This window comes from Bufo bufo, chromosome 6 (genome assembly GCF_905171765.1).
Source record: "Bufo bufo chromosome 6, aBufBuf1.1, whole genome shotgun sequence".
Classification (NCBI taxonomy): Eukaryota; Metazoa; Chordata; class Amphibia; order Anura; family Bufonidae; genus Bufo; species Bufo bufo.
In genome coordinates this window covers 369,056,664-369,083,230 of record NC_053394.1, presented here as the reverse complement: position 1 = coordinate 369,083,230, position 26,567 = coordinate 369,056,664, and the positions used below count along the sequence as shown (strand labels likewise).

The window sequence follows — 26,567 nt, the reverse complement described above, 5'->3', positions numbered from 1 at the left end:
GAGCATGCTCCTGATGAGACGGCTGATGTTGTCCTGGGGGATCTCCTCCCAGACCTGGATTAAGGTATGAGTTGACTCCTGGAAGTTCTGTGGCGCTACTTTGGCTGCGTTGAGACAGAATGTTCCAGAGCGTCTCAACTGGATTCAGGGAAACGTGAGGGCCCGTCGCTGTTATCAATGCCTTCACCATCCAGGAACTGCCTACACACTTTGGCCCCATGCGGCTGGGCATTGTCCTGCAGCAGCTGGCACCCAGGACCCGCTGCACCAACGTAAGGTCTGACAGTGGCTCTGAGGATTTCATCCCGGTACCTAACAGCAGTCAGGGAGAGAGTAATTGTCTGTGGCCACCACCAGCAAAAAAACATTCCCTTTTCGGAACTTGTCTTGCTGTTGCCTCTCCAGTGCGCACCTGTTGTCACTTTCATTTGCACTAAAGCAGGTGAAATGGATCCCTAATGGCTTATGCTTCCTAACTGGACAGATTGATATTCCTGAAGTTTAAGTGACTTGGGGGTTATACCGTGATGCTTAAGTGTTCCCTTAACTTTTTTTGTAGCAGTGTAATTTAAGGAGCATGCTCTTGAAATCTTTCCTGCCATCACATGAATATGTGTGTCGTTTTCCGGTCAGATGAGGTTTAAGAAAAGACAGTTGCGAGAATCCCTACTTTGTCCTGGTGGTTAATGACTGGAGCTTTATCTCAATTAAAACATAGGCGTTCAGATGTATCTCACTTCCTCCAAGGAAGTTTGATGGCCTGGCGTCTTGTTGGTAGCATGGCCGAGCGGTCTAAGGCGCTGGATTTAGGCTCCAGTCTCTTCGGAGGCGTGGGTTCGAATCCCACTGCTGCCAGTTTTTGAAGTTTGGCAGATCTTGAAATGTTAATGACAGATAATCCCACGTCTTTTCAGATCAACGTTCTTGTGAAACGCATAGGTAGCCCTGATGACACTCTCCTGAAGACGTATAAAATTGCAGGAAGGTGTGTTCTAGGTCAGGGATGATGCCCAATCTGTGGCCCTCCAGCTGTTGCAAAATGACAACTTCCATCGTTCCTGGACAGCCTACAGCTGTCTGAGAATGCTGGGAGTTGTAGCTTTTTAACAGCTGGAGGGCCGCAGATTGGACATTCCTGTTCTAGGTGATACTTCCTGAAGCTTTGGTCACAGAATAAGCCCTCTTCCTCTTAATGCGGTAGCTGTGTTGGCATTTGACGCACGTCAGGGTGAATGGTTTCCAAGTCTGAAAAAGATGCGTAATAATGCTTTGTTAAGCAGTAGCAAGGTGGCGCTGTTGAAATGACTGGACTTTGGTTCCTTTCAGACTGGAGGAAGGTATTTGTAGTTCTCTGCCGCCGAAGTTAAACATTCATTTCAACTGCGGAATAGATTGTGCTTCTTTTCAAATGGGGTCCTCGACATGGTTGAATTGTGGTAGCATGGCCGAGCGGTCTAAGGCGCTGGATTAAGGCTCCAGTCTCTTCGGGGGCGTGGGTTCGAATCCCACTGCTGCCATCCTTGTGTTCTTTTGAATATCTTCTCGGAGGTAGTTTACGGGTTTTGCTTATCCACCGCTAAAAAAAAACTAAATTAAGGGAACGCTTAAATCACACATGGGATCTCCATGAATAAAAGCTTCAAGTTGAAAGTCTTTACTGGTATAAATTGTGTAATTGGTTGAGAACAAAGTCACGTACTGATGGTCAGTGGAAAGCAAACTCATCAACCCATGGAAGGCTGGGTTCCAAATCACCCCAAAAATCAAAGTAAAAAATTCAAATCACAGGCGGTACCAAATTGCGTGAATTTCATCACAGCAACTCATAATGTGACTCAGTAGTGTCTATGGGCCCTAAGTGTCTGTATGCACTCCCAACAATGTCTGAGCATGCTCCTGATGAGACGGCTGATGTTGTCCTGGGGGATCTCCTCCCAGACCTGGATTAAGGTATGAGTTGACTCCTGGAAGTTCTGTGGCGCTACTTTGGCTGCGTTGAGACAGAATGTTCCAGAGCGTCTCAACTGGATTCAGGGAAACGTGAGGGCCCGTCGCTGTTATCAATGCCTTCACCATCCAGGAACTGCCTACACACTTTGGCCCCATGCGGCTGGGCATTGTCCTGCAGCAGCTGGCACCCAGGACCCGCTGCACCAACGTAAGGTCTGACAGTGGCTCTGAGGATTTCATCCCGGTACCTAACAGCAGTCAGGGAGAGAGTAATTGTCTGTGGCCACCACCAGCAAAAAAACATTCCCTTTTCGGAACTTGTCTTGCTGTTGCCTCTCCAGTGCGCACCTGTTGTCACTTTCATTTGCACTAAAGCAGGTGAAATGGATCCCTAATGGCTTATGCTTCCTAACTGGACAGATTGATATTCCTGAAGTTTAAGTGACTTGGGGGTTATACCGTGATGCTTAAGTGTTCCCTTAACTTTTTTTGTAGCAGTGTAATTTAAGGAGCATGCTCTTGAAATCTTTCCTGCCATCACATGAATATGTGTGTCGTTTTCCGGTCAGATGAGGTTTATGAAAAGACAGTTGCGAGAATCCCTACTTTGTCCTGGTGGTTAATGACTGGAGCTTTATCTCAATTAAAACATAGGCGTTCAGATGTATCTCACTTCCTCCAAGGAAGTTTGATGGCCTGGCGTCTTGTTGGTAGCATGGCCGAGCGGTCTAAGGCGCTGGATTTAGGCTCCAGTCTCTTCGGAGGCGTGGGTTCGAATCCCACTGCTGCCAGGTTTTGGAGTTTGGCAGATCTTGAAATGTTAATGACAGATAATCCCACGTCTTTTCAGATCAACGTTCTTGTGAAACGCATAGGTAGCCCTGATGACACTCTCCTGAAGACGTATAAAATTGCAGGAAGGTGTGTTCTAGGTCAGGGATGATGCCCAATCTGTGGCCCTCCAGCTGTTGCAAAATGACAACTTCCATCGTTCCTGGACAGCCTACAGCTGTCTGAGAATGCTGGGAGTTGTAGCTTTTTAACAGCTGGAGGGCCGCAGATTGGACATTCCTGTTCTAGGTGATACTTCCTGAAGCTTTGGTCACAGAATAAGCCCTCTTCCTCTTAATGCGGTAGCTGTGTTGGCATTTGACGCACGTCAGGGTGAATGGTTTCCAAGTCTGAAAAAGATGCGTAATAATGCTTTGTTAAGCAGTAGCAAGGTGGCGCTGTTGAAATGACTGGACTTTGGTTCCTTTCAGACTGGAGGAAGGTATTTGTAGTTCTCTGCCGCCGAAGTTAAACATTCATTTCAACTGCGGAATAGATTGTGCTTCTTTTCAAATGGGGTCCTCGACATGGTTGAATTGTGGTAGCATGGCCGAGCGGTCTAAGGCGCTGGATTAAGGCTCCAGTCTCTTCGGGGGCGTGGGTTCGAATCCCACTGCTGCCATCCTTGTGTTCTTTTGAATATCTTCTCGGAGGTAGTTTACGGGTTTTGCTTATCCACCGCTAAAAAAAAACTAAATTAAGGGAACGCTTAAATCACACATGGGATCTCCATGAATAAAAGCTTCAAGTTGAAAGTCTTTACTGGTATAAATTGTGTAATTGGTTGAGAACAAAGTCACGTACTGATGGTCAGTGGAAAGCAAACTCATCAACCCATGGAAGGCTGGGTTCCAAATCACCCCAAAAATCAAAGTAAAAAAATTCAAATCACAGGCGGTTCCAAATTGCGTGAATTTCATCACAGCAACTCATAATGTGACTCAGTAGTGTCTATGGGCCCTAAGTGTCTGTATGCACTCCCAACAATGTCTGAGCATGCTCCTGATGAGACGGCTGATGTTGTCCTGGGGGATCTCCTCCCAGACCTGGATTAAGGTATGAGTTGACTCCTGGAAGTTCTGTGGCGCTACTTTGGCTGCGTTGAGACAGAATGTTCCAGAGCGTCTCAACTGGATTCAGGGAAACGTGAGGGCCCGTCGCTGTTATCAATGCCTTCACCATCCAGGAACTGCCTACACACTTTGGCCCCATGCGGCTGGGCATTGTCCTGCAGCAGCTGGCACCCAGGACCCGCTGCACCAACGTAAGGTCTGACAGTGGCTCTGAGGATTTCATCCCGGTACCTAACAGCAGTCAGGGAGAGAGTAATTGTCTGTGGCCACCACCAGCAAAAAAACATTCCCTTTTCGGAACTTGTCTTGCTGTTGCCTCTCCAGTGCGCACCTGTTGTCACTTTCATTTGCACTAAAGCAGGTGAAATGGATCCCTAATGGCTTATGCTTCCTAACTGGACAGATTGATATTCCTGAAGTTTAAGTGACTTGGGGGTTATACCGTGATGCTTAAGTGTTCCCTTAACTTTTTTTGTAGCAGTGTAATTTAAGGAGCATGCTCTTGAAATCTTTCCTGCCATCACATGAATATGTGTGTCGTTTTCCGGTCAGATGAGGTTTATGAAAAGACAGTTGCGAAAATCCCTACTTTGTCCTGGTGGTTAATGACTGGAGCTTTATCTCAATTAAAACATAGGCGTTCAGATGTATCTCACTTCCTCCAAGGAAGTTTGATGGCCTGGCGTCTCGTTGGTAGCATGGCCGAGCGGTCTAAGGCGCTGGATTTAGGCTCCAGTCTCTTCGGAGGCGTGGGTTCGAATCCCACTGCTGCCAGTTTTTGAAGTTTGGCAGATCTTGAAATGTTAATGACAGATAATCCCACGTCTTTTCAGATCAACGTTCTTGTGAAACGCATAGGTAGCCCTGATGACACTCTCCTGAAGACGTATAAAATTGCAGGAAGGTGTGTTCTAGGTCAGGGATGATGCCCAATCTGTGGCCCTCCAGCTGTTGCAAAATGACAACTTCCATCGTTCCTGGACAGCCTACAGCTGTCTGAGAATGCTGGGAGTTGTAGCTTTTTAACAGCTGGAGGGCCGCAGATTGGACATTCCTGTTCTAGGTGATACTTCCTGAAGCTTTGGTCACAGAATAAGCCCTCTTCCTCTTAATGCGGTAGCTGTGTTGGCATTTGACGCACGTCAGGGTGAATGGTTTCCAAGTCTGAAAAAGATGCGTAATAATGCTTTGTTAAGCAGTAGCAAGGTGGCGCTGTTGAAATGACTGGACTTTGGTTCCTTTCAGACTGGAGGAAGGTATTTGTAGTTCTCTGCCGCCGAAGTTAAACATTCATTTCAACTGCGGAATAGATTGTGCTTCTTTTCAAATGGGGTCCTCGACATGGTTGAATTGTGGTAGCATGGCCGAGCGGTCTAAGGCGCTGGATTAAGGCTCCAGTCTCTTCGGGGGCGTGGGTTCGAATCCCACTGCTGCCATCCTTGTGTTCTTTTGAATATCTTCTCGGAGGTAGTTTACGGGTTTTGCTTATCCACCGCTAAAAAAAAACTAAATTAAGGGAACGCTTAAATCACACATGGGATCTCCATGAATAAAAGCTTCAAGTTGAAAGTCTTTACTGGTATAAATTGTGTAATTGGTTGAGAACAAAGTCACGTACTGATGGTCAGTGGAAAGCAAACTCATCAACCCATGGAAGGCTGGGTTCCAAATCACCCCAAAAATCAAAGTAAAAAATTCAAATCACAGGCGGTACCAAATTGCGTGAATTTCATCACAGCAACTCATAATGTGACTCAGTAGTGTCTATGGGCCCTAAGTGTCTGTATGCACTCCCAACAATGTCTGAGCATGCTCCTGATGAGACGGCTGATGTTGTCCTGGGGGATCTCCTCCCAGACCTGGATTAAGGTATGAGTTGACTCCTGGAAGTTCTGTGGCGCTACTTTGGCTGCGTTGAGACAGAATGTTCCAGAGCGTCTCAACTGGATTCAGGGAAACGTGAGGGCCCGTCGCTGTTATCAATGCCTTCACCATCCAGGAACTGCCTACACACTTTGGCCCCATGCGGCTGGGCATTGTCCTGCAGCAGCTGGCACCCAGGACCCGCTGCACCAACGTAAGGTCTGACAGTGGCTCTGAGGATTTCATCCCGGTACCTAACAGCAGTCAGGGAGAGAGTAATTGTCTGTGGCCACCACCAGCAAAAAAACATTCCCTTTTCGGAACTTGTCTTGCTGTTGCCTCTCCAGTGCGCACCTGTTGTCACTTTCATTTGCACTAAAGCAGGTGAAATGGATCCCTAATGGCTTATGCTTCCTAACTGGACAGATTGATATTCCTGAAGTTTAAGTGACTTGGGGGTTATACCGTGATGCTTAAGTGTTCCCTTAACTTTTTTTGTAGCAGTGTAATTTAAGGAGCATGCTCTTCAAATCTTTCCTGCCATCACATGAATATGTGTGTCGTTTTCCGGTCAGATGAGGTTTAAGAAAAGACAGTTGCGAGAATCCCTACTTTGTCCTGGTGGTTAATGACTGGAGCTTTATCTCAATTAAAACATAGGCGTTCAGATGTATCTCACTTCCTCCAAGGAAGTTTGATGGCCTGGCGTCTTGTTGGTAGCATGGCCGAGCGGTCTAAGGCGCTGGATTTAGGCTCCAGTCTCTTTGGAGGCGTGGGTTCGAATCCCACTGCTGCCAGTTTTTGAAGTTTGGCAGATCTTGAAATGTTAATGACAGATAATCCCACGTCTTTTCAGATCAACGTTCTTGTGAAACGCATAGGTAGCCCTGATGACACTCTCCTGAAGACGTATAAAATTGCAGGAAGGTGTGTTCTAGGTCAGGGATGATGCCCAATCTGTGGCCCTCCAGCTGTTGCAAAATGACAACTTCCATCGTTCCTGGACAGCCTACAGCTGTCTGAGAATGCTGGGAGTTGTAGCTTTTTAACAGCTGGAGGGCCGCAGATTGGACATTCCTGTTCTAGGTGATACTTCCTGAAGCTTTGGTCACAGAATAAGCCCTCTTCCTCTTAATGCGGTAGCTGTGTTGGCATTTGACGCACGTCAGGGTGAATGGTTTCCAAGTCTGAAAAAGATGCGTAATAATGCTTTGTTAAGCAGTAGCAAGGTGGCGCTGTTGAAATGACTGGACTTTGGTTCCTTTCAGACTGGAGGAAGGTATTTGTAGTTCTCTGCCGCCGAAGTTAAACATTCATTTCAACTGCGGAATAGATTGTGCTTCTTTTCAAATGGGGTCCTCGACATGGTTGAATTGTGGTAGCATGGCCGAGCGGTCTAAGGCGCTGGATTAAGGCTCCAGTCTCTTCGGGGGCGTGGGTTCGAATCCCACTGCTGCCATCCTTGTGTTCTTTTGAATATCTTCTCGGAGGTAGTTTACGGGTTTTGCTTATCCACCGCTAAAAAAAAACTAAATTAAGGGAACGCTTAAATCACACATGGGATCTCCATGAATAAAAGCTTCAAGTTGAAAGTCTTTACTGGTATAAATTGTGTAATTGGTTGAGAACAAAGTCACGTACTGATGGTCAGTGGAAAGCAAACTCATCAACCCATGGAAGGCTGGGTTCCAAATCACCCCAAAAATCAAAGTAAAAAATTCAAATCACAGGCGGTACCAAATTGCGTGAATTTCATCACAGCAACTCATAATGTGACTCAGTAGTGTCTATGGGCCCTAAGTGTCTGTATGCACTCCCAACAATGTCTGAGCATGCTCCTGATGAGACGGCTGATGTTGTCCTGGGGGATCTCCTCCCAGACCTGGATTAAGGTATGAGTTGACTCCTGGAAGTTCTGTGGCGCTACTTTGGCTGCGTTGAGACAGAATGTTCCAGAGCGTCTCAACTGGATTCAGGGAAACGTGAGGGCCCGTCGCTGTTATCAATGCCTTCACCATCCAGGAACTGCCTACACACTTTGGCCCCATGCGGCTGGGCATTGTCCTGCAGCAGCTGGCACCCAGGACCCGCTGCACCAACGTAAGGTCTGACAGTGGCTCTGAGGATTTCATCCCGGTACCTAACAGCAGTCAGGGAGAGAGTAATTGTCTGTGGCCACCACCAGCAAAAAAACATTCCCTTTTCGGAACTTGTCTTGCTGTTGCCTCTCCAGTGCGCACCTGTTGTCACTTTCATTTGCACTAAAGCAGGTGAAATGGATCCCTAATGGCTTATGCTTCCTAACTGGACAGATTGATATTCCTGAAGTTTAAGTGACTTGGGGGTTATACCGTGATGCTTAAGTGTTCCCTTAACTTTTTTTGTAGCAGTGTAATTTAAGGAGCATGCTCTTGAAATCTTTCCTGCCATCACATGAATATGTGTGTCGTTTTCCGGTCAGATGAGGTTTAAGAAAAGACAGTTGCGAGAATCCCTACTTTGTCCTGGTGGTTAATGACTGGAGCTTTATCTCAATTAAAACATAGGCGTTCAGATGTATCTCACTTCCTCCAAGGAAGTTTGATGGCCTGGCGTCTTGTTGGTAGCATGGCCGAGCGGTCTAAGGCGCTGGATTTAGGCTCCAGTCTCTTTGGAGGCGTGGGTTCGAATCCCACTGCTGCCAGTTTTTGAAGTTTGGCAGATCTTGAAATGTTAATGACAGATAATCCCACGTCTTTTCAGATCAACGTTCTTGTGAAACGCATAGGTAGCCCTGATGACACTCTCCTGAAGACGTATAAAATTGCAGGAAGGTGTGTTCTAGGTCAGGGATGATGCCCAATCTGTGGCCCTCCAGCTGTTGCAAAATGACAACTTCCATCGTTCCTGGACAGCCTACAGCTGTCTGAGAATGCTGGGAGTTGTAGCTTTTTAACAGCTGGAGGGCCGCAGATTGGACATTCCTGTTCTAGGTGATACTTCCTGAAGCTTTGGTCACAGAATAAGCCCTCTTCCTCTTAATGCGGTAGCTGTGTTGGCATTTGACGCACGTCAGGGTGAATGGTTTCCAAGTCTGAAAAAGATGCGTAATAATGCTTTGTTAAGCAGTAGCAAGGTGGCGCTGTTGAAATGACTGGACTTTGGTTCCTTTCAGACTGGAGGAAGGTATTTGTAGTTCTCTGCCGCCGAAGTTAAACATTCATTTCAACTGCGGAATAGATTGTGCTTCTTTTCAAATGGGGTCCTCGACATGGTTGAATTGTGGTAGCATGGCCGAGCGGTCTAAGGCGCTGGATTAAGGCTCCAGTCTCTTCGGGGGCGTGGGTTCGAATCCCACTGCTGCCATCCTTGTGTTCTTTTGAATATCTTCTCGGAGGTAGTTTACGGGTTTTGCTTATCCACCGCTAAAAAAAAACTAAATTAAGGGAACGCTTAAATCACACATGGGATCTCCATGAATAAAAGCTTCAAGTTGAAAGTCTTTACTGGTATAAATTGTGTAATTGGTTGAGAACAAAGTCACGTACTGATGGTCAGTGGAAAGCAAACTCATCAACCCATGGAAGGCTGGGTTCCAAATCACCCCAAAAATCAAAGTAAAAAAATTCAAATCACAGGCGGTTCCAAATTGCGTGAATTTCATCACAGCAACTCATAATGTGACTCAGTAGTGTCTATGGGCCCTAAGTGTCTGTATGCACTCCCAACAATGTCTGAGCATGCTCCTGATGAGACGGCTGATGTTGTCCTGGGGGATCTCCTCCCAGACCTGGATTAAGGTATGAGTTGACTCCTGGAAGTTCTGTGGCGCTACTTTGGCTGCGTTGAGACAGAATGTTCCAGAGCGTCTCAACTGGATTCAGGGAAACGTGAGGGCCCGTCGCTGTTATCAATGCCTTCACCATCCAGGAACTGCCTACACACTTTGGCCCCATGCGGCTGGGCATTGTCCTGCAGCAGCTGGCACCCAGGACCCGCTGCACCAACGTAAGGTCTGACAGTGGCTCTGAGGATTTCATCCTGGTACCTAACAGCAGTCAGGGAGAGAGTAATTGTCTGTGGCCACCACCAGCAAAAAAACATTCCCTTTTCGGAACTTGTCTTGCTGTTGCCTCTCCAGTGCGCACCTGTTGTCACTTTCATTTGCACTAAAGCAGGTGAAATGGATGAAATGGATCCCTAATGGCTTATGCTTCCTAACTAGACAGATTGATATTCCTGAAGTTTAAGTGACTTGGGGGTTATACCGTGATGCTTAAGTGGTCCCTTAACTTTTTTTGTAGCAGTGTAATTTAACCACTTAAGGACCACAGGTGTATACCCCCCTAGTGACCAGGCCCTTTTTTCCAAATCGGCACTTCACAACTTTAACGGTTTATTGCTCGGTCATGCAACTTACCACCCAAATGAATTTTACCTCCTTTTCTTCTCACTAATAGAGCTTTCATTTGGTTGTATTTCATTGCTGCTGACATTTTTACTTTTATTAATTTTAATCGAAATTTAACGATTTTTTTGCAAAAAAAATACATTTTCACTTTCAGTTGTAAAATTTTGCAAAAAAAACGACATCCATATATAAATTTTTCTCAAAATTTATTGTTCTACATGTCCTTGATAAAAAAAAAATATTTGGGTAAAAAAATAATTTTTTGGGTAAAAGTTATAGCGTTTACAAACTATGGTACAAAAATGTGAATTTCCGCTTTTTGAAGCAGCTCTGACTTTCTGAGCACCTGTCATGTGTCCTGAGGTTCTACAATGCCCAGACAGTACAAACACCCCACAAATGACCCCATTTCGGAAAGTAGACACCCTAAGGTATTCGCTGATGGGCATAGTGAGTTCATCGAACTTTTTATTTTTTGTCACAAGTTAGCGGAAAATTATGATTTTTTTTTTTTTCTTACAATGTCTCATATTCCACTAACTTGTGACAAAAAATAAAAACTTCTATGAACTCACTATGCCCATCAGCGAATACCTTGGGGTGTCTTCTTTCCAAAATGGGGTCACTTGTGGGGTAGTTATACTGCCCTGGCATTCTAGGGGCCCAAATGTGTGGTAAGTAGTTTGAAATCAAAATGTGTAAAAAATGGCCGGTGAAATCCGAAAGGTGCGCTTTGGAATGTGGGCCCCTTTGCCCACCTAGGCTGCAACAAAGTGTCACACATCTGGTATCTCTGTACTCAGGAGAAGTTGGGCAATGTGTTTTGGGGTGTCATTTTACATATACCCATGCTGGGTGAGATAAATATCTTGGTCAAATGCCAACTTTGTATAATGCCATGCAATTTAAGAATATGGTCGACAAAAGCTTGCGCCAGCGTTTTAGCATTGGGTAAACCAGGGAAGGGTACGAAATGAGCCATCTTGCTAAAATGGTCCACCACCACCAGGATCACCGACTTCCCTGAGGAACGAGGAAGATCCGTGATAAAGTCCATGGACAGGTGTGTCCAAGGACGGGAAGGTATGGGTAACGGGAGAAGGGGACCTGAAGGCCCTGAACGAGGGACCTTCGCGCGAGCGCACGTCTCACAAGCAGCCACAAAACCCTCCACCGACTTACGAAGAGCCGGCCACCAAAATCTCTGAGCAATGAGATCTACCGTGGCTCTACTCCCGGGTGACCAGCAAGAACAGTATCATGATGCTCCTTGAAGAGTTTGTGACGTAACTCAGGAGGCACAAACAACTTCCCAGAAGGACAACGGGCAGGTGCCTCAGTCTGGGCAGCCTGGACCTCGGCCTCCAAATCAGAATACAGAGCAGAAACAACTACCCCCTCCGCCAAAATGGGACCCGGGTCCTCAGAGTTTCCTCCTCCCGGAAAACAGCGAGAGAAAGCATCAGCCTTCACATTTTTGATCCCAGGGCGGAATGTAACGACAAAATTGAATCTGGAGAAGAACAGAGACCATCTGGCCTGTCTCGGATTCATACGCTTGGCCGACTCCAAGTACGCCAGATTCTTATGGTCGGTAAAAACGGTGATAGGGTGCCTGCCCCCCTCCAACCAATGGCGCCATTCCTCGAAAGCCAACTTGATGGCCAACAACTCCCTATCTCCCATATCATAGTTTTTCTCTGCCGGGGAGAGTTTTTTAGAGAAAAAGGCACAGGGTCGCCATTTGGCAGGAGAAGGGCCCTGGGACAATACCGCACCCACACCCACCTCGGAAGCATCCACCTCAACAATAAAAGGTAAGGAAACATCGGGATGCACCAAGATGGGAGCAGACGCAAAACTCTCTTTAATCTTGGAAAAAGCTGCAAGCGCCTCCTCCGACCAAGAGGAAAAATCAGCCCCCTTTTTTGTCATGTCAGTGAGGGGTTTGACAACAGAGGAATAATTCAAAATTAACTTTCTGTAATAGTTCGCAAAACCCAGAAAGCGCATCAAAGCCTTCTGATTCTCAGGAAGCTCCCACTTAAGCATAGCACGGACCTTCTCCGGATCCATGCGAAAACCAGAAGCAGAGAGGAGAAAACCCAGAAATTGAATCTCTGATACCATAAAAACACATTTCTCCAGCTTGGCGTACAATTTATTTTCCCGCAGAATCCGCAGAACCTGAAAAAGATGATCCTGATAGGTCTGAACATCAGGGGAAAAAATCAAAATATCATCAATATACACCAATACAAATTTCCCCATTAAATGGTAGAAAATACTGTTAACAAAATGCTGAAAGACGGCCGGAGCATTCATCAGGCCGAAAGCCATAACGAGATTCTCGAAATGCCCGTTAGGGGTATTAAAGGCCATTTTCCATTCATCCCCCTCTCTGACCCTGACTAGGTTGTACGCGCCTCTCAAATCCAATTTGGAAAAAACCTTGGCCCCAACAATTTGGTTGAAGAGGTCCGGGATCAGAGGAAGGGGATAGGGATCGCGAATCGTGATACGGTTCAGCTCCCTAAAATCTAGGCAAGGTCTCAGAGAGCCATCTTTTTTTTTAACAAAAAAAAACCCAGCGGCAACAGGTGATTTTGAGGGACGAATATGCCCCTTATCGAGACTCTCAGAGATATAGGTTCGCATTGCGATTCTTTCCGGTTGTGAGAGATTGTAGAGGCGTGCTTTTGGCAGCTTGGCGCCGGGAATGAGGTTAATGGGACAGTCAAACTCCCGGTGAGGAGGTAGCTCCTGAACACCGCTCTCGGAAAACACGTCCGAGAAATCAGAGAGAAATGATGGCACAGTTTTAGTAGACACCTCTGCCAAAGTCGCTGTGAGACAATTCTCTCTACAAAACTCGCTCCACTCATTTATTTGCCTTCCTTGCCAATCAATAGTGGGGTTATGTCTAGTGAGCCAAGGTAACCCCAAAACTAGAGGAGAAGGCAATCCGTTAAGGACAAAACAAGAAATATCCTCCACATGAGTGTCACCTACAGCTAACCGGATATTGTGAACAATGCCCTTCAGGGATCTCTGTGATAGTGGAGCAGAGTCAATAGCAAAAACAGGTATATCCTTTTCTAATGTGCAAATCTGAAAACCATGCATGGCTACAAATTGAGTGTCAATAAGATTGACGGCCGCTCCACTATCGACAAAAATTTCACAAGAAATGACTTTGCTCTCTAGCGCCACCTTGGCAGAAAGGAGAAAACGGGAACTGCAGGTCAGAGGAAAAGCATCAATTCCTACATGAACTTTGCCCAGAGTAGCAGATGAAGCAGAGTTTGATGATTTACTTTTTGAGGTTTTTCTCATATTATCACTCTTAGTACAGTTCATGAATTTCCTAGACGGACAAACATTTGCCAAATGACCTATGCCCCCACAACAAAAACACACCATTCTCTGAGGATTAAATCCTCCTTTATCAGGGGCAAGTCGACCTAGCTGCATGGGCTCCTCCTCAGAGGGGACCGAGACAGGATGAGGCCCCTGCACACTGAATGAGTCCGCACCACTGCCCCTAGACTGACAATGGCTGGACAGAGAGGTCTCGTTTCTTTCTCTTAGACGCCTGTCAAGGCGTACCGCCAATAATATGGCAGACTCTAAGGACGTTGGTCTCTCATGGAAAGCAAACGCATCTTTCAATCTCTCTGAGAGACCATGACAGAACTGACTCCGGAGTGCAGCATCATTCCAACCTGAATCAGCTGCCCATCTCCGAAATTCAGAACAATAAAGCTCCGCAGACAGTTTGTTCTGGCATAAAAAACGTAAGTTGGATTCAGCCAGAGCAACACGATCCGGGTCATCATATATCTGCCCCAGGGCCACAAAAAATCTTTCCATGGATCGAAGGGAGGGATCCCCCGATGGCAGCGAAAAAGCCGAAGTCTGAGCATTACCCCTGAGCAGGGAGATGACAATCCTCACCCTCTGCTCCTCATTAACAGAGGAATGGGGACACAATCAAAAATGGAGTTTGCATGCCTCTCTGAAGCGAACAAAATTCTCACTGCCCCCGGAGAACATTTCCGGAAGTGAGACCTTTGGCTCGCAACAGACTCCATTAAGCATAGCCCAATGCATGAATCAAGTGTGCACTGCGCAACGCCATCTGTGGCAAGGTCCACCTAACCACAGATACGTGGACCAGTAAGCACGGCCAGGGACGCTATATCTCCCTAACTGCACACTGGGTAAATGTAGTGGCGGCTGGACCCCAGGCGGAGAGCTGTTTGGCGCACGTCCTTCCGCCGCCAAGGATCGCAGGGCAACATTCTTTGCCTCCTGTCTCCTCCTCCTCCTACTCAGCTTCCTCCTCCTCTTCTTCCACCTGCTCATCCAGTCAGCCACACACCTTCACCACCAACTTCATCACAGCCCGGGGTAAATGTCAGCAGGCCATTCTGAAACTCATATGTTTGGGGGACAGGCCCCACACCGCACAGGAGTTGTGGCGGGGTATAGAACAACAGACCGACGAGTGGTTGCTGCCGGTGAGCCTCAAGCCCGGCCTGGTGGTGTGCGATAATGGGCGAAATCTCGTTGCAGCTCTGGGACTAGCCGGTTTGACGCACATCCCTTGCCTGGCGCATGTGCTGAATTTGGTGGTGCAGAAGTTCATTCGCAACTACCCCGACATGTCAGAGCTGCTGCATAAAGTGCGGGCCATCTGTTCGCGCTTCCGGCGTTCACATCCTGCCGCTGCTCGCCTGTCTGCGCTATAGCGTAACTTCGGCCTTCCCGCTCACCGCCTCATATGCGACGTGCCCACCAGGTGGAACTCCACCTTGCACATGCTGGACAGACTGTGCGAGCAGCAGCAGGCCATAGTGGAGTTTCAGCTGCAGCACGCACGGGTCAGTCGCACTGCGGAAAAGCACCACTTCACCACCAATGACTGGGCCTCCATGCGAGACCTGTGTGCCCTGTTGCGCTGTTTCGAGTACTCCACCAACATGGCCAGTGGCGATGACGCCATTATCAGCGTTACAATACCACTTCTATGTCTCCTTGAGAAAACACTTAGGGCGATGATGGAAGAGGAGGTGGCCCAGGAGGAGGAGGAGGAGGAGGAGGAAGAGGGGTAATTTTTAGCACTTTCAGGCCAGTCTCTTCGAAGTGACTCAGAGGGAGGTTTTTTGCAACAGCAGAGGCCAGGTACAAATGTGGCCAGACAGGGCCCACTACTGGAGGACGAGGAGGACGAGGATGAGGAGGAGGTGGAGGAGGATGAGAATGAAGCATGTTCACAGCGGGGTGGCACCCAACGCAGCTCGGGCCCATCACTGGTGCGTGGCTGGAGGGAAACGCAGGACGATGACGATACGCCTCCCACAGAGGACAGCTTGTCCTTACCTCTGGGCAGCCTGGCACACATGAGCGACTACATGCTGCAGTGCCTGTGCAACGATAGCAGAGTTGCCCACATTTTAACGTGTGCGGACTACTGGGTTGCCATCCTGCTGGATCCCCGGTACAAAGACAATGTGCCCACCTTACTTCCTGCACTGGAGCGTGATAGGAAGATGCGCGAGTACAAGCGCACGTTGGTAGACGCGCTACTGAGAGCATTCCCAAATGTCACAGGGGAACAAGTGGAAGCCCAAGGCAAAGGCAGAGGAGGAGCAAGAGGTCGCCAACGCAGCTGTGTCACGGCCAGCTCCTTTGAGGGCAGGGTTAGCATGGCAGAGATGTGGAAAAGTTTTGTCACCACGCCACAGCTAACTGCACCACCACCTGATACGGGACGTGTTAGCAGGAGGCAACATTTCACTAACATGGTGGAACAGTACGTGTGCACACCCCTCCACGTACTGACTGATGGTTCGGCCCCATTAAACTTCTGGGTCTCCAAATTGTCCATGTGGTCAGAGCTAGCCTTTTATGCCTTGGAGGTGCTGGCCTGCCCGGCGGCCAGAGTTTTGTCTGAACGTGTATTCAGCACGGCAGGGGGCGTCATTACAGACAAACGCAGCCGCCTGTCTACAGCCAATGTGGACAAGCTGACGTTCATAAAAATGAACCAGGCATGGATCCCACAGGACCTGTCCATCCCTTGTGCAGATTAGACATTAACTACCTCCCCTTAACCATATATTATTGTACTCCAGGGCACTTCCTCATTCAATCCTATTTTTATTTTCATTTTACCATTATATTGCGGGGCAACCCAAAGTTGAATGAACCTCTCCTCAGTCTGGGTGCCAGGGCCTAAAAATATCTGACAGTGGCCTGTTCCAGTGGTGGGTGACATGAAGCCTGATTCTCTGCTATGACATGAAGACTGATTCTCTGCTGACATGAAGCCAGATTCTCTGCTATGGGACCTCTCTCCTCTGCCTGGGTGCCTGGGCCTAAATATCTGACAATGGACTGTTCCAGTGGTGGGTGACGTGAAGCCTGATTCTCTGCTATGGGACCTCTCTCCTCTGCCTGGGTGCCTGGGCCTAAATATCTGACAATGGACTGTTCCAGTGGTGGGTGACGTGAAGCATGATTCTCTGCTATGACATGAAGACTGATTCTCTGCTATGACATGAAGCCAGATTCTAAGTTATGGGACCTCTCTCCTCTGTCTGGGTGCCGGGGCCTAAATTATATGACAATGGACTGTTCCAATGTTGGGTGACGTGAAGCATGATTCTCTGCTATGACATGAAGACTGATTCTCTGCTGACATGAAGCCAGATTCTCTGCTATGGGACCTCTCTCCTCTGCCTGGGTGCCTGGGCCTAAATATCTGACAATGGACTGTTCCAGTGGTGGGTGACGTGAAGCCTGATTCTCTGCTATGGGACCTCTCTCCTCTGCCTGGGTGCCTGGGCCTAAATATCTGACAATGGACTGTTCCAGTGGTGGGTGACGTGAAGCATGATTCTCTGCTATGACATGAAGACTGATTCTCTGCTAACATGAAGCCAGATTCTCTGCTATGGGACCTCTCTCCTCTGCCTGGGTGCCTGGGCCTAAATATCTGACAATAGACTGTTCCAGTGGTGGGTGACGTAAAGCCTGATTCTCTGCTATGGGACCTCGCTCCTCTGCCTGGGTGCCTGGGCCTAAATATCTGACAATGGACTGTTCCAGTGGTGGGTGACATAAAGCCTGATTCTCTGCTATGACATGAAGACTGATTTTCTGCTGAGTCGCTGACATGAAGCCTGAATCTCTGTTATGGGACCTCTCTCCTCTGTCTGGGTGCCGGGGCCTAAATTATATGACAATGGACTGTTCCAATGTTGGGTGACGTAAATTATGATTCTCTGCTATGACATGAAGATTGATTCTCTGCTGACATGAAGCCAGATTCTATGTTATGGGACCTCTCTCCTCTGTCTGGGTGCCGGGGCCTAAAAATATCTGACAGTGGCCTGTTCCAGTGGTGGGTGACATGAAGCCTGATTCTCTGTTATGACATGAAGACTGATTCTCTGCTGAGTCGCTGACATGAAGCCAGATTCTATGTTATGGGACCTCTCTCCTCTGTCTGGGTGCCGGGGCCTAAATTATATGACAATGGACTGTTCCAATGTTGGTTGACGTGTAGCATGATTCTCTGCTATGACATGAAGCCAGATTCTATGTTATGGGACCTCTCTCCTCTGTCTGGGTGCCAGGGCCTAAAAATATCTGACAGTGGCCTGTTCCAGTGGTGGGTGACATGAAGCCTGATTCTCTGCTATGACATGAAGACTGATTCTCTGCTGACATGAAGCCTGAATCTCTGCTATGGGACCTCTCTCCTCTGCCTGGGTGCCTGGGCCTAAATATCTGACAATGCACTGTTCCAGTGGTGGGTGACGTGAAGCCTGATTCTCTGCTATGACATGAAGACTGATTCTCTGCTGACATGAAGCCAGATTCTCTGCTATGGGACCTCTCTCCTCTGCCTGGGTGCCTGGGCCTAAATATCTGACAATGGACTGTTCCAGTGGTGGGTGACGTGAAGCCTAATTCTCTGCTATGGGACCTCTCTCCTCTGCCTGGGTGCCTGGGCCTAAATATCTGACAATGGACTGTTCCAGTGGTGGGTGACAAGAAGCATGATTCTCTGCTATGACATGAAGACTGATTCTCTGCTGACATGAAGCCAGATGCTATGTTATGGGACCTCTCTCCTCTGTCTGGGTGCCGGGGCCTAAATTATATGACAATGGACTGTTCCAATGTTGGGTGACGTGAAGCATGATTCTCTACTATGACATGAAGACTGATTCTCTGCTGACATGAAGCCAGATTCTCTGCTATGGGACCTCTCTCCTCTGCCTGGGTACCTGGGCCTAAATATGTGACAATGGACTGTTCCAGTGGTGGGTGAAGTGAAGCATGATTCTCTGCTATGACATGAAGACTGATTCTCTGCTGACATGAAGCCAGATTCTCTGCTATGGGACCTCTCTCCTCTGTCTGGGTGCCGGGGCCTAAATATATGACAATGGACTTTTCCAGTGGTGGGTGACATGAAGCCTGATTCTCTGCTATGACATAAAGACTGATTCTCTGCTGAGTCGCTGACATGAAGCCTGAATCTCTGTTATGGGACCTCTCTCCTCTGTCTGGGTGCCGGGGCCTAAATTATATGACAATGGACTGTTCCAAAGTTGGGTGACGTGTAGGATGATTCTCAGCTATGACATGAAGCCAGATTCTATGTTATGGGACCTCTCTCCTCTGTCTGGGTGCCAGGGCCTCAAAATATCTGACAGTGGCCTGTTCCAGTGGTGGGTGACATGAAGCCTGATTCTCTGCTATGACATGAAGACTGATTCTCTGCTGACATGAAGCCTGAATCTCTGCTATGGGACCTCTCTCCTCTGCCTGGGTGCCTGGGCCTAAATATCTGACAATGCACTGTTCCAGTGGTGGGTGACGTGAAGCCTGATTCTCTGCTATGACATGAAGACTGATTCTCTGCTGACATGAAGCCAGATTCTCTGCTATGGGACCTCTCTCCTCTGCCTGGGTGCCTGGGCCTAAATATCTGACAATGGACTGTTCCAGTGGTGGGTGACGTGAAGCCTAATTCTCTGCTATGGGACCTCTCTCCTCTGCCTGGGTGCCTGGGCCTAAATATCTGACAATGGACTGTTCCAGTGGTGGGTGACAAGAAGCATGATTCTCTGCTATGACATGAAGACTGATTCTCTGCTGACATGAAGCCAGATGCTATGTTATGGGACCTCTCTCCTCTGTCTGGGTGCCGGGGCCTAAATTATATGACAATGGACTGTTCCAATGTTGGGTGACGTGAAGCATGATTCTCTGCTATGACATAAAGACTGATTCTCTGCTGACATGAAGCCAGATTCTCTGCTATGGGACCTCTCTCCTCTGCCTGGGTACCTGGGCCTAAATATGTGACAATGGACTGTTCCAGTGGTGGGTGAAGTGAAGCATGATTCTCTGCTATGACATGAAGACTGATTCTCTGCTGACATGAAGCCAGATTCTCTGCTATGGGACCTCTCTCCTCTGTCTGGGTGCCGGGGCCTAAATATATGACAATGGACTTTTCCAATGGTGGGTGACATGAAGCCTGATTCTCTGCTATGACATAAAGACTGATTCTCTGCTGACATGAAGCCAGATTCTATGTTATGGGACCTCTCTCCTCTGTCTGGGTGCCAGGGCCTAAAAATATCTGACAGTGGCCTGTTCCAGTGGTGGGTGACATGAAGCCTGATTCTCTGCTATGACATGAAGACTGATTCTCTGCTGACATGAAGCCATATTCTATGTTATGGGACCTTTCTCCTCTGTCTGGGTGCCAGGGCCTAAAAATATCTGACAGTGGCCTGTTCCAGTGGTGGGTGACATGAAGCCTGATTCTCTGCTATGACATGAAGACTGATTCTCTGCTGACATGAAGCCAGATTCTATGTTATGGGACCTCTCTCCTCTGTCTGGGTGCCGGGGCCTAAAAATATCTGACAGTGGCCTGTTCCAGTGGTGGGTGACATGAAGCCTGATTCTCTGTTATGACATGAAGACTGATTCTCTGCTGAGTCGCTGACATGAAGCCAGATTCTATGTTATGGGACCTCTCTCCTCTGTCTGGGTGCCGGGGCCTAAATTATATGACAATGGACTGTTCCAATGTTGGGTGACGTGTAGGATGATTCTCTGCTATGACATGAAGCCAGATTCTATGTTATGGGACCTCTCTCCGCTGTCTGGGTGCCAGGGCCTAAAAATATCTGACAGTGGCCTGTTCCAGTGGTGGGTGACATGAAGCCTGATTCTCTGCTATGACATGAAGACTGATTCTCTGCTAACATGAAGCCAGATTCTCTGCTATGGGACCTCTCTCCTCTGCCTGGGTGCCTGGGCCTAAATATCTGACAATAGACTGTTCCAGTGGTGGGTGACGTAAAGCCTGATTCTCTGCTATGGGACCTCGCTCCTCTGCCTGGGTGCCTGGGCCTAAATATCTGACAATGGACTGTTCCAGTGGTGGGTGACATAAAGCCTGATTCTCTGCTATGACATGAAGACTGATTTTCTGCTGAGTCGCTGACATGAAGCCTGAATCTCTGTTATGGGACCTCTCTCCTCTGTCTGGGTGCCGGGGCCTAAATTATATGACAATGGACTGTTCCAATGTTGGGTGACGTAAATTATGATTCTCTGCTATGACATGAAGATTGATTCTCTGCTGACATGAAGCCAGATTCTATGTTATGGGACCTCTCTCCTCTGTCTGGGTGCCGGGGCCTAAAAATATCTGACAGTGGCCTGTTCCAGTGGTGGGTGACATGAAGCCTGATTCTCTGTTATGACATGAAGACTGATTCTCTGCTGAGTCGCTGACATGAAGCCAGATTCTATGTTATGGGACCTCTCTCCTCTGTCTGGGTGCCGGGGCCTAAATTATATGACAATGGACTGTTCCAATGTTGGTTGACGTGTAGCATGATTCTCTGCTATGACATGAAGCCAGATTCTATGTTATGGGACCTCTCTCCTCTGTCTGGGTGCCAGGGCCTAAAAATATCTGACAGTGGCCTGTTCCAGTGGTGGGTGACATGAAGCCTGATTCTCTGCTATGACATGAAGACTGATTCTCTGCTGACATGAAGCCAGATTCTCTGCTATGGGACCTCTCTCCTCTGCCTGGGTGCCTGGGCCTAAATATCTGACAATGGACTGTTCCAGTGGTGGGTGACGTGAAGCCTAATTCTCTGCTATGGGACCTCTCTCCTCTGCCTGGGTGCCTGGGCCTAAATATCTGACAATGGACTGTTCCAGTGGTGGGTGACAAGAAGCATGATTCTCTGCTATGACATGAAGACTGATTCTCTGCTGACATGAAGCCAGATGCTATGTTATGGGACCTCTCTCCTCTGTCTGGGTGCCGGGGCCTAAATTATATGACAATGGACTGTTCCAATGTTGGGTGACGTGAAGCATGATTCTCTGCTATGACATGAAGACTGATTCTCTGCTGACATGAAGCCAGATTCTCTGCTATGGGACCTCTCTCCTCTGCCTGGGTACCTGGGCCTAAATATGTGACAATGGACTGTTCCAGTGGTGGGTGAAGTGAAGCATGATTCTCTGCTATGACATGAAGACTGATTCTCTGCTGACATGAAGCCAGATTCTCTGCTATGGGACCTCTCTCCTCTGTCTGGGTGCCGGGGCCTAAATATATGACAATGGACTTTTCCAGTGGTGGGTGACATGAAGCCTGATTCTCTGCTATGACATAAAGACTGATTCTCTGCTGAGTCGCTGACATGAAGCCTGAATCTCTGTTATGGGACCTCTCTCCTCTGTCTGGGTGCCGGGGCCTAAATTATATGACAATGGACTGTTCCAAAGTTGGGTGACGTGTAGGATGATTCTCAGCTATGACATGAAGCCAGATTCTATGTTATGGGACCTCTCTCCTCTGTCTGGGTGCCAGGGCCTCAAAATATCTGACAGTGGCCTGTTCCAGTGGTGGGTGACATGAAGCCTGATTCTCTGCTATGACATGAAGACTGATTCTCTGCTGACATGAAGCCTGAATCTCTGCTATGGGACCTCTCTCCTCTGCCTGGGTGCCTGGGCCTAAATATCTGACAATGCACTGTTCCAGTGGTGGGTGACGTGAAGCCTGATTCTCTGCTATGACATGAAGACTGATTCTCTGCTGACATGAAGCCAGATTCTCTGCTATGGGACCTCTCTCCTCTGCCTGGGTGCCTGGGCCTAAATATCTGACAATGGACTGTTCCAGTGGTGGGTGACGTGAAGCCTAATTCTCTGCTATGGGACCTCTCTCCTCTGCCTGGGTGCCTGGGCCTAAATATCTGACAATGGACTGTTCCAGTGGTGGGTGACAAGAAGCATGATTCTCTGCTATGACATGAAGTCTGATTCTCTGCTGACATGAAGCCAGATGCTATGTTATGGGACCTCTCTCCTCTGTCTGGGTGCCGGGGCCTAAATTATATGACAATGGACTGTTCCAATGTTGGGTGACGTGAAGCATGATTCTCTGCTATGACATGAAGACTGATTCTCTGCTGACATGAAGCCAGATTCTCTGCTATGGGACCTCTCTCCTCTGCCTGGGTACCTGGGCCTAAATATGTGACAATGGACTGTTCCAGTGGTGGGTGAAGTGAAGCATGATTCTCTGCTATGACATGAAGACTGATTCTCTGCTGACATGAAGCCAGATTCTCTGCTATGGGACCTCTCTCCTCTGTCTGGGTGCCGGGGCCTAAATATATGACAATGGACTTTTCCAATGGTGGGTGACATGAAGCCTGATTCTCTGCTATGACATAAAGACTGATTCTCTGCTGACATGAAGCCAGATTCTATGTTATGGGACCTCTCTCCTCTGTCTGGGTGCCAGGGCCTAAAAATATCTGACAGTGGCCTGTTCCAGTGGTGGGTGACATGAAGCCTGATTCTCTGCTATGACATGAAGACTGATACTCTGCTGACATGAAGCCATATTCTATGTTATGGGACCTTTCTCCTCTGTCTGGGTGCCAGGGCCTAAAAATATCTGACAGTGGCCTGTTCCAGTGGTGGGTGACATGAAGCCTGATTCTCTGCTATGACATGAAGACTGATTCTCTGCTGACATGAAGCCAGATTCTATGTTATGGGACCTCTCTCCTCTGTCTGGGTGCCGGGGCCTAAAAATATCTGACAGTGGCCTGTTCCAGTGGTGGGTGACATGAAGCCTGATTCTCTGTTATGACATGAAGACTGATTCTCTGCTGAGTCGCTGACATGAAGCCAGATTCTATGTTATGGGACCTCTCTCCTCTGTCTGGGTGCCGGGGCCTAAATTATATGACAATGGACTGTTCCAATGTTGGGTGACGTGTAGGATGATTCTCTGCTATGACATGAAGCCAGATTCTATGTTATGGGACCTCTCTCCGCTGTCTGGGTGCCAGGGCCTAAAAATATCTGACAGTGGCCTGTTCCAGTGGTGGGTGACATGAAGCCTGATTCTCTGCTATGACATGAAGACTGATTCTCTGCTGACATGAAGCCAGATTCTATGTTATGGGACCTCTCTCCTCTGTCTGGGTGCCGGGGCCTAAATTATATGATAATGGACTGTTCCAATGTTGGGTGACGTGAAGCATGATTCTCTGCTATGACGTGAAGACTGATTCTCTGCTGACATGAAGCCTGAATCTCTGCTATGGGACCTCTCTCCTCTGCCTGGGTGCCTGGGCCTAAATATCTGACAATGCACTGTTCCAGTGGTGGGTGACGTGAAGCCTTATTTTATGACAAGACACGGAGGCTCCTATTGCATTAACTCTCTTTACTGTTACCATAGCAGCAAAGAATGAACAGTCAATCACAAGAAGAAAACCATAGTAACCAAACTCCTCCCACCATCCCAATATATAATGGCTCAGCCCCTGGGATCATCCTCTTTCTTTGCTGCTGCCATGGCAGATGAGTATCCTTACTATCATATGTGTTTTTTTTGCATAGTGATTTTTGCCTTTTTGTCCGCAGGGTTAATTCCGATTATTAGCGTTCCGTTATCCCATCTCCCCATGGGTTAATTTCGGTCTTATTTTGTCTTTCAGTGTTTTTAACCTACTTTAATCCCTTTATCAGCCAGCATACCTGGGGTAGCCCCCCACACCTTTTCGCCGTTTGTTTCCACTCACCGGACGCTCCGGTTCCCCTTAGGCCCCCTTTTTTCGTCTCCCCCTGCTCTCTGTTCTCTGCCGGCCGGACTCCCGCTACCGCGAGACTTCGGCCGCCATCTTGGTACTCCCTCATTCTTTCCCCGCGATACCGCGGGATTTCGTGGTCTTTTGCCGCCGTTTCTCACCGAGATCTCGCGACATCTCGTCTCCTTCTCCCCAGCACTGCACGGCATCCTTCTGAAGTCTCCGGTCGCCGTTCTTTTCCGGTAAGTTCTTCCAGATGCGCCTATACATGCGCTTATTTATATCCTCAGGCCCTCATTGCCTTTTTCTTTCTTTCTTCTTAGGTCGTTTTTCTGCTGCAGCTTTTGGTGGTCTGGGGTGAATTACTCCTGCCACTTTATCCACTATGTCCCGCCGCAGTGCTAGATCCACCTCTAGACAGAGTGACCCCTCTGTCCCCACAAATCCTCCTGCTGTAGATAACCGCATAGAAACTTCCTCACAGGATAGGCAGAATGCCGTTTTACAACAATCTATTTCTAATGCGATCAGGGCAGCCATGGGATCTATGTCCTCTGCCCTGTCACAGTCTATTTCCCAGGCCTTATGCTCTCAATCTGCTCAAAATACAGGAGTTGATACTAACTCAGCCTCCAGAACCTCTATGACTGATGGTGAGCCATCATATGATCACGCGGTTGTCCCGCGTAAAAGAGCCTGCTCGCGACAGGCAGAACGCACTCGCGCTTGGAAGACAGCCAGGACCTTACCTAAGCCTGTGTCTGATTCTGATAAAGAATCCATAGAGGAGGCTCAGAACGAGTCCAATTATGACTCTAATGAGGAACTTGAGGATGTGACTCTTGATCCTCTTGACCTGTTGCCTAACCCAACCCCCACTACGGCAACGACGGCTATGCCAAAAGGGCACCCCACTCGGGACAATCTTTTGGTTGATCCCCTGGGCGATCCATTATTTAACCCTGATGAGCTCCATCACCCCCGCTCTGCGGAATGGCTCCCGGCTACTCATGTAGCGCAATACCTGGAATCTAAGATCCGCACTCCATTAAGCAAAGAGTCACGCAATAAATTGCGAGCAGAGTGCCCACGTCCTCTCATTCCTCACAAAGTGTGTGAGATGCCGACAGTTGACCCTAAGATGGTCCAATTCCTGTCGAAGACGGGGTTTAACCCCAAAAAAGGGTTAGATTCGGCCCTAAGAGCAGTACAGGATAAACTCCTGGATATTACAGGTCCACTTGCCAGGATATTTGACATGGCGGAGTCCGCCAAAGCAGAAGGTACATCCGTGGACCCCATTGAACTGGGGGGATGGATTCAAAGGGCCATTTGTATTACGGGTAACGTAAACACCTCGTTGGCCATAGAGAGGCGGAAGGCCATTTTGATTAAGGTGGAGCCAAAACTCTCCAACCTTGCCCTGTCTGAGGCGGGCAAAGAGGCACAGGGTCTCCTATTCGGAGATTTATTTATAAAAGAATTGGGCAGATACGTCGGGGCTTTCACGGCTCTTGACAAAGCCCAGTCCTCAATGAAAAGAGTATTCAATAACCGTTTTTCCAACAGGGCCGGCAGCTCTAGGGGCCGACTGTCCGGCCGCTCTAACTTCCACCCCCGCGGCACGGGGAGAGGCTCCTTTAATTACAGATCATCCCTTCAGGACCCCAGACACCAACCCTCCTTTTTCCCCTCCCGGGGTACACCAGGACGTTCCAGAGGTTATCGAGGAGCACCCTCCTTCCGCCGCCCAGTCGGTAAGTCTCCATCCCTCTCTCAAGTTGTCTTCTTCAACAGATTGTGTCGGAGGAAGACTCCGTCTCTTTTTCCATGCTTGGTCAGCGATTACCTCAGACCGGTGGGTTCTTAACACCGTCAGAGGTTTCACTATATATTTAGTAGCCCCTCCAAACCTCTTACCTCCTCCCCACCCTATTCACCTATCAGGTGCTCTCCAATTACACCTTCACAGGGAACTTATGGAGTTATTCCACAAACAGGCAATAGAACGTGTCACGGACCACACCACTGGTGTGATCAGTAATATGTTTCTAGTGCACAAAAAAGGAGGTCAGATGCGCCCAGTCATCAATTTGAAACCCCTCAACGCGTTAGTTCAGTATCGTCACTTCAAGATGGAGGGCATCCATCTTTTAAGGGACATGCTCCTGGCCGGCGACTGGATGGTCAAACTAGACCTAAAAGATGCGTATCTCACAGTCCCAGTGGCCCCGGCATCCAGGGATCTCCTCCGTTTCCTTTGGAGAGATCAGATCTGGC

General features: G+C 48.3%; 10 non-coding genes across 10 annotated transcripts; all 10 read left to right on the top strand.

Annotated features, from left to right (window-relative positions):
• Window positions 1–773: 773 nt before the first annotated feature.
• TRNAL-UAG lies at window positions 774–855 on the top strand. The gene has a single exon. It is a non-coding gene; the product is annotated as a tRNA-Leu (tRNA).
• A 580-nt stretch (window positions 856–1,435) lies between these two features.
• TRNAL-AAG lies at window positions 1,436–1,517 on the top strand. The gene has a single exon. It is a non-coding gene; the product is annotated as a tRNA-Leu (tRNA).
• A 1,142-nt stretch (window positions 1,518–2,659) lies between these two features.
• TRNAL-UAG lies at window positions 2,660–2,741 on the top strand. Its single transcript has one exon. It is a non-coding gene; the product is annotated as a tRNA-Leu (tRNA).
• Window positions 2,742–3,321: 580 nt separating this feature from the next.
• Window positions 3,322–3,403, top strand: TRNAL-AAG. Its single transcript has one exon. It is a non-coding gene; the product is annotated as a tRNA-Leu (tRNA).
• A 1,143-nt stretch (window positions 3,404–4,546) lies between these two features.
• Window positions 4,547–4,628, top strand: TRNAL-UAG. Its single transcript has one exon. It is a non-coding gene; the product is annotated as a tRNA-Leu (tRNA).
• Window positions 4,629–5,208: 580 nt separating this feature from the next.
• TRNAL-AAG lies at window positions 5,209–5,290 on the top strand. Its single transcript has one exon. It is a non-coding gene; the product is annotated as a tRNA-Leu (tRNA).
• A 1,142-nt stretch (window positions 5,291–6,432) lies between these two features.
• TRNAL-UAG lies at window positions 6,433–6,514 on the top strand. Its single transcript has one exon. It is a non-coding gene; the product is annotated as a tRNA-Leu (tRNA).
• A 580-nt stretch (window positions 6,515–7,094) lies between these two features.
• TRNAL-AAG lies at window positions 7,095–7,176 on the top strand. The gene has a single exon. It is a non-coding gene; the product is annotated as a tRNA-Leu (tRNA).
• Window positions 7,177–8,318: 1,142 nt separating this feature from the next.
• On the top strand, window positions 8,319–8,400 carry TRNAL-UAG. Its single transcript has one exon. It is a non-coding gene; the product is annotated as a tRNA-Leu (tRNA).
• Window positions 8,401–8,980: 580 nt separating this feature from the next.
• On the top strand, window positions 8,981–9,062 carry TRNAL-AAG. Its single transcript has one exon. It is a non-coding gene; the product is annotated as a tRNA-Leu (tRNA).
• The last annotated feature ends 17,505 nt before the right edge of the window (window positions 9,063–26,567 follow it).